At 34.8% G+C, this 13,697-nt stretch overlaps 1 long non-coding RNA gene across 1 annotated transcript in view; it reads left to right on the top strand.

Moving 5' to 3' along the window:
• The window catches only part of LOC145723461 (uncharacterized), a 131,386-nt gene that overhangs the window by 65,195 nt on the left and 52,494 nt on the right, over positions 1 to 13,697 (top strand). The window contains exons 3-5 of the long non-coding RNA XR_014148541.1: positions 5,917 to 6,001; positions 6,941 to 7,040; positions 7,253 to 7,513. This is a non-coding gene — a long non-coding RNA (uncharacterized LOC145723461). The remainder of the gene's footprint in view (positions 1 to 5,916; positions 6,002 to 6,940; positions 7,041 to 7,252; positions 7,514 to 13,697) is intronic.

The raw sequence follows: 13,697 nt of genomic DNA, 5'->3' as shown, positions 1-13,697 counted from the left end.
AAAATAACCCCCCCTGGGTACTTAAAATGAAATATATTTCTTTGTTGGAATGTAATTCCTCCCCCTCCCTCAATAAGCTTTCCACCTCTGGTTATTATTGCAATGTTGTTCAAAACAAAGACAGGTTCAGAATACTGATATATGAATCAGCATGCCTTATGCCATAAGAAATAGGATAAAGAGGGCTGTGTATTGTTTCTCAGTAAGTGTTTAGTTTGTATAATGTGACACTTGGGATCCTCCTTCTGATTTTATCATGAAATTAATTGAATTCAAAAAGTATATGCAGGAACTGTATTAAATTGTAGAAAATCCATATAAAAAAACATAAAAAAACAAAATAAAACATTCTCCAGAATAGAATTGAAGCTTTTGTAAAAGAGGTCAATAATTTCAGCTTAGTAGGTCTTATAACTTTTGCCTCTTTTAGTAGTCAGAGCTGTCTTTGTCAGAATCAATAGGTAATCCTTGGTTTCTAAGCATGAAAGTTGACAGAAAGTTGATTTTGATAGGGTTGAGATATACAAGGAAAATATAGGCAGGTTTCTAAGCATTTGTCATGACAGTGGTATGTTATTTAATAATACTTTGTGATGCAAACCATCTTTTCCATGAGAAAAGTGGTATTATATTTAGAAGGGACAAGAGCATATTTATCGGGGTCAGAATAATATTTGGTAGGGTTTCCTGAGAGTTTAAAGAAAAAAGGTATACTAAAAAAGTTGGACCAAGATGTAGGCTATATTTTCAAACAGGAGTTTGTCTTACCAGCCTGCTCTTGAGATCTATACCCTGTATGGTAGAATTCATGTTTTTTTTTTTTTTCCTGTATTGAGAATTTTATGTCATGTACAAAGTCTATGGGACACACATCTTTTAGTGGATTAATTACTTTATTAGAACTTTTAGCATTCCCCAAGTACCCTCATAGATGACTTTACAGACTGCAAAGAACGATGCAAGATAAGCTGACAAAAAATAAGATTAGGATGTGGGTGTATAAAGAATATTGCTCAAATTGTCTGTTTGCTTTATATACAAGATTCATAAATAATTATGATTTGAGATCTAACACATCCAGAAATCAACTTTGAATAAACTGAAAAAAAAAATGGCTTCTTCATCTTCATATACTCTGAAGGCATCAGAAGGATTATATAAATATTACTAAATTCACATCATTAAATTAGATTTATTTAATATATACCATCTGTCATCTTAATACAATTCCTATAAACACTACATAGTTTATTTTTATTAAAAGAGATGTATATGTATGTATATATATTATATATATATACTTAAAAAATTCAGTCATGACTGATGAAGCAAGTGTACAGCTCACCCTATAATACTTTCTCAGGAATAACCATTTCCCTTTTTAATTCTCTTGATTAATATCTCTAAATAATATAGTTATATTACTGTCTCTCTAAATTAAATAAACACCTATTGACTCATTATTATTATTATGCTATTTCCACAGTAGTTTTCTTGCTCTCTAATTCTATTATTGACAATGTTTAAAAATTTAAGTAATGTATTTCAAAATTTCCCTGTTAATTTTTAATTTTTACTTATGCATGTTAAATTTACATATGGTAAAATTCATCTTTTTGGTATACAATTCTTCTATGAGTTTTGACAAATGCATGGAGTTGTATAACTACTACAATGAACAATTTATGGGGCAGTTCCATCATTCAGAATATTCTCCAGTGGTGCCCTTTTGTAATCAGCCTTTTCCCCATCCCTAAAACCTGGCATCTATCATCTTTTCTTATTCTCTATAGTTTTGCCTTTTCCAGGATGGCATGCAAATGGAATCATGAAGTACAAAGCCTTTGAAGACTGGCTTCTTTCCCTTACTATAATGCACTTGAAGTATGTACATACTGTTGTTTGTATCAATCTGTTCCCATTTATTGCTGAGTGATACTGCATTGTATGGATTCACCACAGCCTTTTTATCCTTTTACTAGCTGAAGGGCATTTAGGTGGTTTTCAGTTTTTGCAGTATATGAATAAAACTACTATAAACATCCATGTACAGGATTTTTATGAACATAAGTTTTATTTCTCCTGGATGAATACCTACGTGGGGGATTATTGAGTCATATGGTACGTGTATGTTCAGTTTTATTAAAAAATGTTAAACTCTTGGCTGCACCATTTTTACATTGCTAGCAGCAATGTATGAAATTTATGGTTGCTCTGCAAACTCTACAGCACATGTGACTTTATCAGGTTGCTGTTTGCCAGGCGGATAGAGGTTATTTGCCAATCTGTATCTCTTTATGGTGTTAATTTATACTGTACCTAATGACTAGTAATATGGAACAACTTTTCATGTACTTATTTGCCACTCATATATTTTCTTTGGTGAAGTGTCTTTTCAAACATTTTCTTCAGTTTTTTCATTGGGTTTTCTTAGTTTTGAGTTTCTCTATATTCTATGGATCCAGGTTCCTTGTGAGACCTCACCCATGCCAATATCTTTTCATAGTCTATAGTTTGTCTTTTAAATCTTTCAAAATGTCATTCATAGAAAAAAAAGTTTTAATTTTGATTAAGTCTAATCTCAGTACATTCTTTGGAGATCATGCTTTTAATGTTATAACTAAGAACCCTTAGCCTATTCCAAGGGTCTCCAAAATGATCTATATTTTCCTTTAGAAGTTTTAGAGTTTTACATTTTGCATTTAGGTTTATGTTCTGTTTGAGTTAATTATTATATGAGATGGGAGGTTTGCTTAAAGCTTCTTTATTTTTTCTTGCATGTGGATATGCAAATGTTCCAGCAGCTTTTGTTAAAAGGTTTTTTTCTTCATTGACTTGCCTTTGCATATTTGACAAAAATCAGTTGATTATGGTTATGTGTCTCTATTTGTGGATATTTTATTTTGCCCCATTTTTTTATCTGTCTGTCCTTTCACTAATGCCACACTTGATTATTATAGCTTTGTATCAAATAGAATGAGACTTCCAACTTTGCCCTTCTCTTCAAAACTGTTTTTGTTATTCCTTTTTCTTTTCATACGAAATTTAGAATCATTTTGTCAGATTACAATAATCATATTGTGGTTTTAGTTTGGATTATATTAGACCTATAGATCAATTTGAAAAAAAAATAAAGATCTTAAGAGTCATCTGATAAATGAACATGATATATATCTCATTTAGTTCTCTTAGTTTTTTATTGATGTCTTCTAGTGTTCAGTGTACAGTGCCTGTACATATTTTGCTAAATTTATACCTATTTTGTTATTTTCCAGTGCCATTATAAATGTCACTATTATAATTTTGACTACTTGTTTATTACCAGTATGTAGAAATACAGTTGATATTTGTATATTGACTTTGTACCCAGTGATATTGCTGTATCACTTATTAGTACCAAGAATTTTCATCGTATAGTCTAAAGGATTTACAGCATAAGCAATCATGTTATCTGAGAATAGAGACACTTAAAAAAATTCCTGAGAAAAGTGTATTGACAAAGAAACTACAAGTCCACACTAAAAGCCAAGACTACAAGTGTATATTTATTTCAGGGCTGCAAAATTGCATAGGCAAAGCATACAGGAGAACAGTAGCGGGGCATGCCACCCAATATTTACTTCAGATACTGTCATACAGGATAAGGGAAAAGCAATACTATATAGGGTAAGGTGTGGAGTATCATGGGGGAAGTTCTTAGGAAGCAAAATGAGAGTCTGATCCACATCTTCCCCACAGTCAGAATAGAGGAAAAGCAAAATGTCTACCCTAGAGGCTTTTATTGGGTTCTGGTCTGCACTTGCTGTTTTTCCCATTTATGTATTCTTTTGTGAATGATAATCTAGAGGGGAGAAACTTCTTAACATCATTTTGAATAATATGTTGGTAAACTCGGTAACTGGAAAAACTATAGCTAAGTCCCGGTTTCCTCCTCCTCATACCCATTGTTTTCCTTAAAATTTCTGTTTTTTTAAATCTTCCTTTAGAATACCACCGCCACCAAAACAGACAAAGAAAAATCCATTCACTTTTAGCCTCACCTGTCTATTGCTGTATTTTGTTTTGATCTATAAATGCCTGCTCTACTAACCCTCTGAGGGAAGGTGACTAAATTCACGCACATATCAGAGGCAGTCTGGTCAGTAGTATGTAAAATGCTAATTTACATTTACAGAAAACATTCCTGATCTAGTCTTTTTCTGAACCACATTAGAATCTGTGTCACATTTACATGTTTTAGACTTTATGACTATGTTATTTGCAAATGTTTGAGCAATAAAATAATACAATTGTAAAACACCTTCTGTCAGGATGCTCAAAGCACTATGTATATATAATAATTACAACAGCATAAAAATATAATAAGCAATCACCCGCCAAGATGAATTTAGGAGGAAAAAGTTTAGAACAGTGTTACATAAATGTAAAGAGGATTAATTGTAAATTCAAAAAAGGACTGCAAACATGATTAAATGCAAAGACAAACACAAATCAAGCTGAACACATTTGTCTTTGGGAAAGGAATTATAAAAATGTTTGGCAGTAAAATGAAACTGCTTATAAGTCGTTTCAAAATAATGATACACCCTGGATAATTTTATTGGTTTTATAACTTTAAAGCTGTGACCCAGTGCCTCGTATGTGCTTTCTTGTAAAGTTATAATCTAATTATGAAGTGACCAAATATTAAAGAGCTGCTGTGAATCTGCTGCTGCCTCCAAATGTTACCTCTGATGTTTAAAACTCTTCTAATGGAAATTGCATGCACTATCAATAGAAAAAGATTAAATACTGTGGTGCAGTGAAGTGAAACAGAGATTGGTTTTTCTCCCTGTTGAGGTTGTAATTGGATTATTGTGAACTCAATATTTGTTCCAAAAGAAAATTATTTCTTTCTTTATATATACATTACAATAATTGAATAGACAGGGTTATTCCTGGAAGTTAAGGGGTGTTTTGAAACCATTAGAAGTACTTGCATATTGTATCTTTCCTTCTATCCTAAATCCCCCTCTACCTCAATCCCAACTCTGTTGTTATTTTACAAAAAGATTGTGCAGGCTTCTCAACTCCAGAAACTTATTAGAATGGTTTCTTGTACTCCTGGGTCTAGGTTCTTTCATATTTGTGTGTGTGTCTGTCTGTCTCTCTGACCATCTGTCTGTGTCTGTGTGTGTCTGTGTGGCGCTTGAATAACTGATAAAGGAGGAGGGGAAATCCAAGATCTGGTTAGCTTACCTAGTTCATTTCAATAATTCACAGCCCTTAGGAAGCTATTGATGGTTCTTTATTGTCTCTGTCCCCCTCACTTTTCTACTTTCTAACATCCCTTTCCAGAATACCACACTTTAGTAGTCCACTCAGGTGATTCTTTGGTTTTCCCCTGGGAAATACCTGTGCATGCTATAAAATGACACCATCATTCTGTATTTTCCTTTGTATCTCTACAACTCTTATTCCTTAAGCGCGTATATTAGTTTTTAAAAGTGAAAATTCTGACTAAGCTAACTCATGCTGATATACGAATGTGAAAAGTGACTATATTCTCATCTTCAGGAATAGTAATCTAATAAAAGTCTGCTTACATATTCAAATAAACATATATTAGATGATAAAATTTTAGATAAGATGGGTATGATAGGTGAATTATGCCTTCCAAGATGATTCCATATCTTGTTCCCCTGATCCCCAGACTGTGAATATGTTATTTATCATGTCAAAAGGAATTTTGTATATGTAATTAAATTAACCAATTAGTTGAATTTAAAACAGAGAGATTACCCTGGATTATCCAGCAGCAGGGGCCCAATATAATCACACGATCCCTTAAGAGCAAAAGGCAAGGTAGAAAGGGAATTCAGAAAAATTCAAAGCATAAAAAAGATGCAATGGTCCTTTGTTTGCTTGAATTTGAAGGAATTGATGTGTCAGAAAAGAAGGATCTCAGTTCCACACCCTCAAGAGACTGAATTCTGTCAACAATCAGTGACCTTGGAAGAAGGTAATAAAGGGCCCCAGATGAGAATTGTAGCCCTGGTAGATAACCTAATACCTTATAACAACTGCGTCAGTCATCCATTTAAAAAGAGTGTGCATCAAAAATTAACCACTTAGGAAAAAAGTCAGATAAATCTCTTACCCTGAAAACTTTCTAGAGGAATGGAAGAGATAAAGTACACGTTGAATTATATGGAATGGTTGAAAGATAATATTTTTTTCATAAAACAGGTATGGATAAATGGCTCTGAGACTTCAGAAAAGTGAATTGTTACTTAAAGTTGGGATATGTTGAAAGGCTCCTTGGAATAATCGGCATCTAGGCTGAGTGGACTCAAATTGTACCACTTTATTTTGACAAACAATTCAAAGTGTTAATTTCTACATCATTTGCTCATCCAAGATTAGCTTTAGACTTGACAATTATTTAGTGATTATGTTTATTTTTTTATTTTTTGCATATATTAGGCTTCTTCTTATGTCCTAAAATAAGATTCCAATGCTATTGTCCTTATTAATCTGTACATATGTTTAAAATAATATAAAAAGTAGTAAAGTTTTGGGGGAAAGTAGTGAGGTACATGTGTCTGTATAGTATTGTGAGCATTTAGTTGATAAAACAAAAGATTTCAATATATTAGCATTCCAGTATATTTTGAACTAAAAGATATTAATGATAAAGAAAAAGTGACATCATTAACTAAATAATATTATTAAAATTAAAACTGGTTCATTTTATATGAACTGAATAAGAAAGATCATTCATGGTATATCCCTAAGATTTTTTATGGATAAATCTTTTCTCCAAGGGAGATAGTGCAATATAAATTATTATTTAGTAACTGGGATTTAACTGGGTACAATAGTGCTGGACTAAAAAGGCACACAGAAGAAGACACATTAACAAATTCATGATTTCTATCTCTCCCCTTTTTTTTTATAGAGCAATTTTGCATAACACCTCAGGTCTGACAACAAGCACAGCTAGGTGAATCTCCTGGATGGCCCCCCCATATTAACTCCCACTTTACCTTCTGAGCAAGGTAGGTGTAGATACCTTTGTTTATCTTTTCTCAGTTTGTCCCTCATGTTTTCATAGGCCTAATTTCATATTTTGTTTTTTCCAACATTATCCTGGCCAATGTGTTCATTCAATTATTATGTATAATGATACATCTAAATGGTGAATATTTATTTATGCCAGCTCGTGCTAGCTAATCTATTTATCTTACAGCATACTCATATATTTTTTCAGAACTTTGTCACTTTTCTACTTAGTTGGAAAGACTTATGAACAAAATCTGAAGACCGATTTTTATGGAACGGAGGGTTTTCATACTACCCATCTCCCTGGCTGTGTATTTTCAAATTTTATGCCTCATCTGCTAAAATCTGTCTCAACACAAACCCAGACTGTGCAGCTGTGTAAATCATGTGTTCCTGTGACCAGGTGTGCCAAGGATGACTGTGGAGATACCACTGTTAAGTAAGCCTCCCGCTAAAAGAAGAGACACAGGTAACATTGACTTTCAGTTGTTGACATGCTGGCTGGCTTGGGAGCCAGGTAGTTGAAGATTGTTCCAGAATGTTTTCATTTAAAGCATGATGGCTGACAGTGTGTTGTAAGCTTTAGGAACAGCAGGAGCACCTTCCCTATGCTAATAAATACTAGGAAGCATTGTCCTTTGCCGACTTCAGGAATCCTTAACATGTAGGCACTCTACTCCGCTAAGATTTTTCTGTTTTTCTTCGGCTAATGCAGAAAAAAATTTTAATCCAAGTCATAGTTTTTGTCTAACAAACATCGATTACTCCACATAATAGGGATATATATTTATTGTGTGTTTGCTTATTTATTTGCTTATTTATTTCATGTAGAGCTCCCCTGAGGCTATCAGTCATTATGAAGTTGTTGGTTTTTGTTTTTTGTTTTTAATTTAATTTTATGACATGACTTGAGAAATGGCTACCTTGGTTATGCTTGTGATGGCTACACTGAAATGAAGTGACACTGCCTTACTGCCTTGAGTTGAGAGGCAATCACTGCCTTTTATTGTAAAAGAGTCGTTTATGTTAGTGTCCTCTCTCAAGATCTAATATGAAAAGTAGTGTTAAGGGAATATTTTAAATCATTGTCATAGATCAGTACATATCATTCCATCAGTTTGATGTTTAGACATATATTACATATTTGCCTTTCAAAAGAGTTGAGAAGTAATAATGTCTTTTGTTTTCTGGGTGTTTCTAGCCTATGATAATAGCACCCTACCTCATATGTCTTTTGTAATGTTGTGTACTCTGAAGTCCTCAGTAGTTAAAGAGAAATAATGCTTTTCATAAGCAGCTAATCCTTATTCAAAGGTAACAAACTGACATCAGCAAATGGTAAAGTGTTCAGCCAGTTGAATAGGGGAAGAAATTAAAAATATTTTGTATTGGCAATACAAGCTAAGAAATAAGTTAGAAAATTAAAATTTATGATTGCTTGGATTCTGATCTTACTCAGAAAATCACTGAATTGTTGTGTGACTTTTAGCAACTTCTAAGCAGGAATAATACCTCCCACTTCCACTCCATATCAGAGACCAGCTATTCTGTGCATTAACGTGATAATTTCTACCAACACATTTGGTGTATGTAAAATGGGCAAGATAGTGCTATTGTTTGTCATGAAATTGTGATTTTTTTTTTAAGTTTAAATGTATTCAATTTCTTTTAAATCTGTCCTTTCTCATTTTTCTTAAGTTAGTTGCTTGTTGTCTCCTTAACTCCATGGTAGCCTACATTCTTCTGCCCGTCAACTGTATTTCTGCTTGTCTACCCAACATCTCTTGTTGAAATAGTCCTCACACTGTAGACATCAAAGTGTAGCTTCTGGAGGCTTTGAAAAGTCTTTGCCTGCAGTTCTAATATAATGAAGAGTATTTGGAATTTCATCATGCCCAACAACATACTGTATAGAAACTTACAATTAAATTTGTATTAATAGAAGCCATTGGTAATTTTTAAAGGTATAATCTCTCTTAAATTTTATTTTGAGAAGCAATTCTAGTGTAATAGCTAAGGCCTGTACTTTCTCCTTCATATTTATCAACTTACATCTTATTTGTCTCTTGATATTCTTTTTATTATTATTATTATTTTTTAGATTTTATTTATTTATTTGACAGAGAGAGAGAGAGAGGGATCACAAGTAGGCAAATAGGCAGGCAGGCAGGCAGAGGGAGAGGGAGAAGCAGACTCCCTGCTGAGCACGGAGCCTGATGTGGGGGCTCGATCCCAGGATGCTGGGATCATGACCTGAGCTGAAGGCAGTCGCTTAACCAACTGAGCCACCCTGGCGCCCCATGTCTCTTGATACTCTTGGCCATAATTCATGTTGACAGGAAATTTTCCTATTTTAATGTTTGCTCTTATTGTTTATATGTATGCCTAAAACCAGACTTTATGCACCACTTTCAGAGCTATAACTAGGATTTTGTACAGTGTAATTAGTATAGACATGTTAAACAATTTATTGTTTTCTATATCCGTGTATTTGTCTGCTTGTTTTGAGAGTTGGGTCGGGGAGATCACAATTCATCATGTATGCTCTTTCAGTGAACAACTAAAAGGTGTTCTTTTAAAAATATTTATTAGGGTGGGCGCCTGGATGGCTCAGTTGGTTAAGCGACTGCCTTCGGCTCAGGTCATGATCCTGGAGTCCTGGATCGAGTCCCGCATCGGGCTCCCTGCTCGGCAGGGAGTCTGCTTCTCCCTCTGACCCTCCCCCCTCTCATGTGCTCTCTCTCTCATTCTCTCTCTCTCAAATAAATAAATAAAATCTTTAAAAAAAATTTATTAGGGTGCCTGGGTGGCTCAGTCTGTTAAGCATCAGACTCTTAATTTCATTCAGCTCAGGTCATGATCTAAGGGTTGTGAGATCGAGCCCTACCTCGGGCTCCACTCTGGCTGTGCAGTGTACTTAAGATTCTCTCCCTCTCCCTCTGCCCCTCCCTCTCCACCTGCATGCTTGCTGTCTCTCTTTCTCTAAAAGAAATAAATAAAATAAAATATTTATTAAGTGCCTTTTGTGTATCTTCTACATTTGAGAAAATTTTATAATATACAAATTAATATTTATACTTTATATAAGGATATATATTATAGTAATCAGATGTCTTAACTGTGGTCCTTCTATTCAAAAATAAGGAGATTGCTTATCAGACAGAATATTAAGAAATTTTGTGGGTAACATGGGTTCCTCTTTAAGCCTATCTCAAAAAGAAATTGTTCACAGTTTTTATAAGCTGAATTTCTCCCATCTTCTAATTCAGTCTCCTCCCACCATAACACTATAACCACTCATTTGTAAGAGATGTAATTATGGTGGAGGTGCTGATGCTGGTGGTGTTACTTTGGGTAGGGGTGGGTGGTAGAATTAATAGGAAGTACTCAAACTCAACATTTACTCTTTCTAGTGAGAGGTTCTTATGTATTTTATTAATTAAAATAGCTGACAAGCACTATGGCTTGCTAAACTACATGATACACCAAAAATCTTATCTTGATTTTTTATATAAACATTAAGGGTGATATAATTGCATCATCTTTTTATCATCATTTGTATTCACACGAGCTCTGACTTTAAAGCCTATGTGTTTGCTTAATATATGTTTAATTAGACAAGAATGAAAGAAGCAAAGAATTGAATCATTCAAAGTTATCCAATGGTTAAGGACCTATTCTGAGACAGGAAAAAAGCAGCCTATTTGAGTTTTCTGCCTAAACTTATGTATACTAATGTTAACATGGACATAGAATATAATAAATAGCACGCTTCCTTATGATAATAAAGATAACAATGATTTCTTAGCACTTAGTAGTGCTAATATTTGGAAGATACCTTAGAGTTCATCTATTAGAACTTGCAGCCACTGAAAACTGTCTCTTTCCAATATCTCTGGTAGCTTTTTCTTGGCCACTTCCATAAATAGGAAACTCACTACTAGGGTAATTTTGGTCTGTCTTATACATTTTCTATTTTGTATTAGACCCAAAATGTAGTGAACAGTGATTTTGCAATGATAACACCTTTTCCCCCCAGTTCTCTGTTTTATAAGTAATTATGGCATAGATCTATAAACTAAGTACCAAGGTAATCTCCTACTGTGTTCTCTATTTTGAAATTGTCTGTTTTTCATATTTGTTTTGCTCTTTTCACTGTAAAGTTCACCTGGAGAAGATGCAGGCAACTTTATCCTTTCTTTGTTCTTATACCAAAAAAAAAAAAGCGAAGATAGGCCCTTTTATTGTCCTAACTTTTCAAATACTTGTCGACTTATTTGTTAACGTAAAAAGTCATTCCAACTTCTGATTTTTTGCCTTGGATGACATGATTTGACTTCAGAAGTTTTAGATTCTCCTTCAGGTGAGCCTGTATACATACCAGTTTTATAAAGTTACTGTTATTTCTCTTTGCTGTGACATACGCTTTTATTTGTCAACTTGCCCCTGATTTCTGTAGTAAATTTCAATCTAAAATGGGCTAGTTTACAGTCTGGCAGGAGTGGTTACAGCCATTTAAAATATTGTGCATAGACTTTAGGCATACATCTGAACTGCCAAAGCAGAAGTTACATGAGAAGAGAGCAAAATTATGAAACCCCATTCCCTGGCACTATTCTAGATATAGCCAGTCATTATGCTGTCTTTGACCTACCAATGACAAATTCTTGGGCTTCACGGGCCGCCACACCTAACCCTCTTTAGTTTTCTCTTCCTGCACAGGTACAGGGATCACAATAGGTACCAAATGGTTGAGCCTCAGCCCCATTCTTTCCTTGTGATGGGTGGCAGTGTTTGCTTGTTTCTGTTCTTTATCAGCAAGTGACTTCAAGTTAGCTATTATTCCCCAATTTTATTTGTTAAAATACCCATAGTTGGGCAGCAGCCTGCACCTCTTCAATGTTCATTTTAAGCCTGTAAAAATTTCTCAACCATGTCTGCTATGAAGACTCAAGAAAGCCCCACAAAAGGCCCAAGATGTATGTCAAAACTACAGCTTTCTCTTTTTTCTCCTCAGACTATTCTTTCCAGCCTTTTGTGCATAATTCTTCTATCATACTAGTATCTCTTCATTCTCTGTAATAAACCAGTGAATAGAACATTACCCCTTAAACCTGTTCATCTCCCATAACAGAAGGACCAGCTTGTATTAATAGCGCACATCATTGGTACCTACCTTAGGCAGGAAGGACCGATGTAGTAAATATCTTCAAGGTCAATGGAATAATAATCTCCCTGGTCCCTACAGGTAGCATCAAAAGTGCAGTCCTTTGTGGCTTTTCCTGGAGTTCCCAGGGAACATTTTTCCCTAAATCTTGTCATAGCCTTTTATTTATTCGCTTCAACTATTTGCTGGGGGCTCTTTGGCATGCTGTTTTTACTCTGCCCTGGCCATTTCTTTCCCCTTCCTATTAACTCTGTTAACCTCATGTGTCTTAGAGGTTTGTAGCCATTTGCTTAGCTAGACATTATTAGTCAGGGTTCTTTAATACAGACAGAACACAAAAAGAATACAGACTGAGTGATAATCCTTTCTTTCTTTGTGCCAAATGAACACTGGATTAAGGTTTTGCCTCTGTTACTGTGGTCATGCCACTCACTGTTTCTTTTTCTCAAGTAAAAAGAGTTAGTGAAATCATACAATTCCTAGGTGTATGGTATAATGGAAGTTCAAATGCTTTGGATATATATACCTGGATAAAATACTTGTTGGTTCCATTTATGGACTGTTCATTTATCACTGTTTCTAAAGCACGGGATGTGTGACAAAGGGTCTTACTGGAACTGGGAGGGTCTGTTTATGGGAAAGATACGATATGCTAATCTGCGTGTTCTAGGAGTTCTGCTAAACATTACCTAAGGGACAATGCATACATCTCTTAGATCCCAGGGCTGCTGTTTGCACTAAGAAAGCTTCCGGGAAGGCAACTCCCCGTGGCATTCCAAGGCAATGTGGTCCTGCCGGGCCTGGGCATTCCAAAGGCCCACACCCTTCTCTGAAACCTGCCCTCTCCCCGAGCGGCCTCCCTGTTACATTTTAGCAAGTCAGGTATTATGGTTGATTTCATACTCTACATTAACCCCAACATTAAAGATTTTATTTATTTCAAAGAGAGAGAGCACGTGTGCTCACATGAGTGGAGGTAGGGGCAGAAGGAAAGGGAGAATGACAAGCAGACTCTGCTCTGAGCAGGGAGCCAGATGCAGGGCTCGATTCCAGGACCCGAGCCAAAGGTAGACACATAACTGACTGAGCCACCCAGTCACCCCAAGCAGAATAATATTATTAAAGTATATAATGACTGGGTAAGAGTATACATTTAGAAAATAATATATAGTATAGTTATCCCTTACTCTCCCCTATAGCTCAGTTTCTGGTTATTCATTTATTCATGCATTTGAGAATCGACTATGCCAGCCAGGGTGCCAAGTGTTATTCGTACAAATCTCCTTCCTTAGGAGTTTATGTGTATATTCAAATAAAGTGATTGAATATATCATAGTAAATGCTATTATAGAGTTATAAACTGAAACACATGGAAGTATATACATTTTCTATTTCATGGAACACTGATTGACCATAACTTGACTTCTAAAGAATGAATATGGTTTATTAAAGCTAGTCTGAGGGCAAACATTCTTTTTTTTTTTTT

This window comes from Leptonychotes weddellii, chromosome 9, assembly GCF_054177405.1.
Source record: "Leptonychotes weddellii isolate Sample4059 chromosome 9, ASM5417740v2, whole genome shotgun sequence".
In the NCBI taxonomy this organism is placed as follows: Eukaryota; Metazoa; Chordata; class Mammalia; order Carnivora; family Phocidae; genus Leptonychotes; species Leptonychotes weddellii.
Note: the sequence above shows the minus strand (reverse complement) of the source record. Positions and strands in the feature narration are given on the sequence as shown.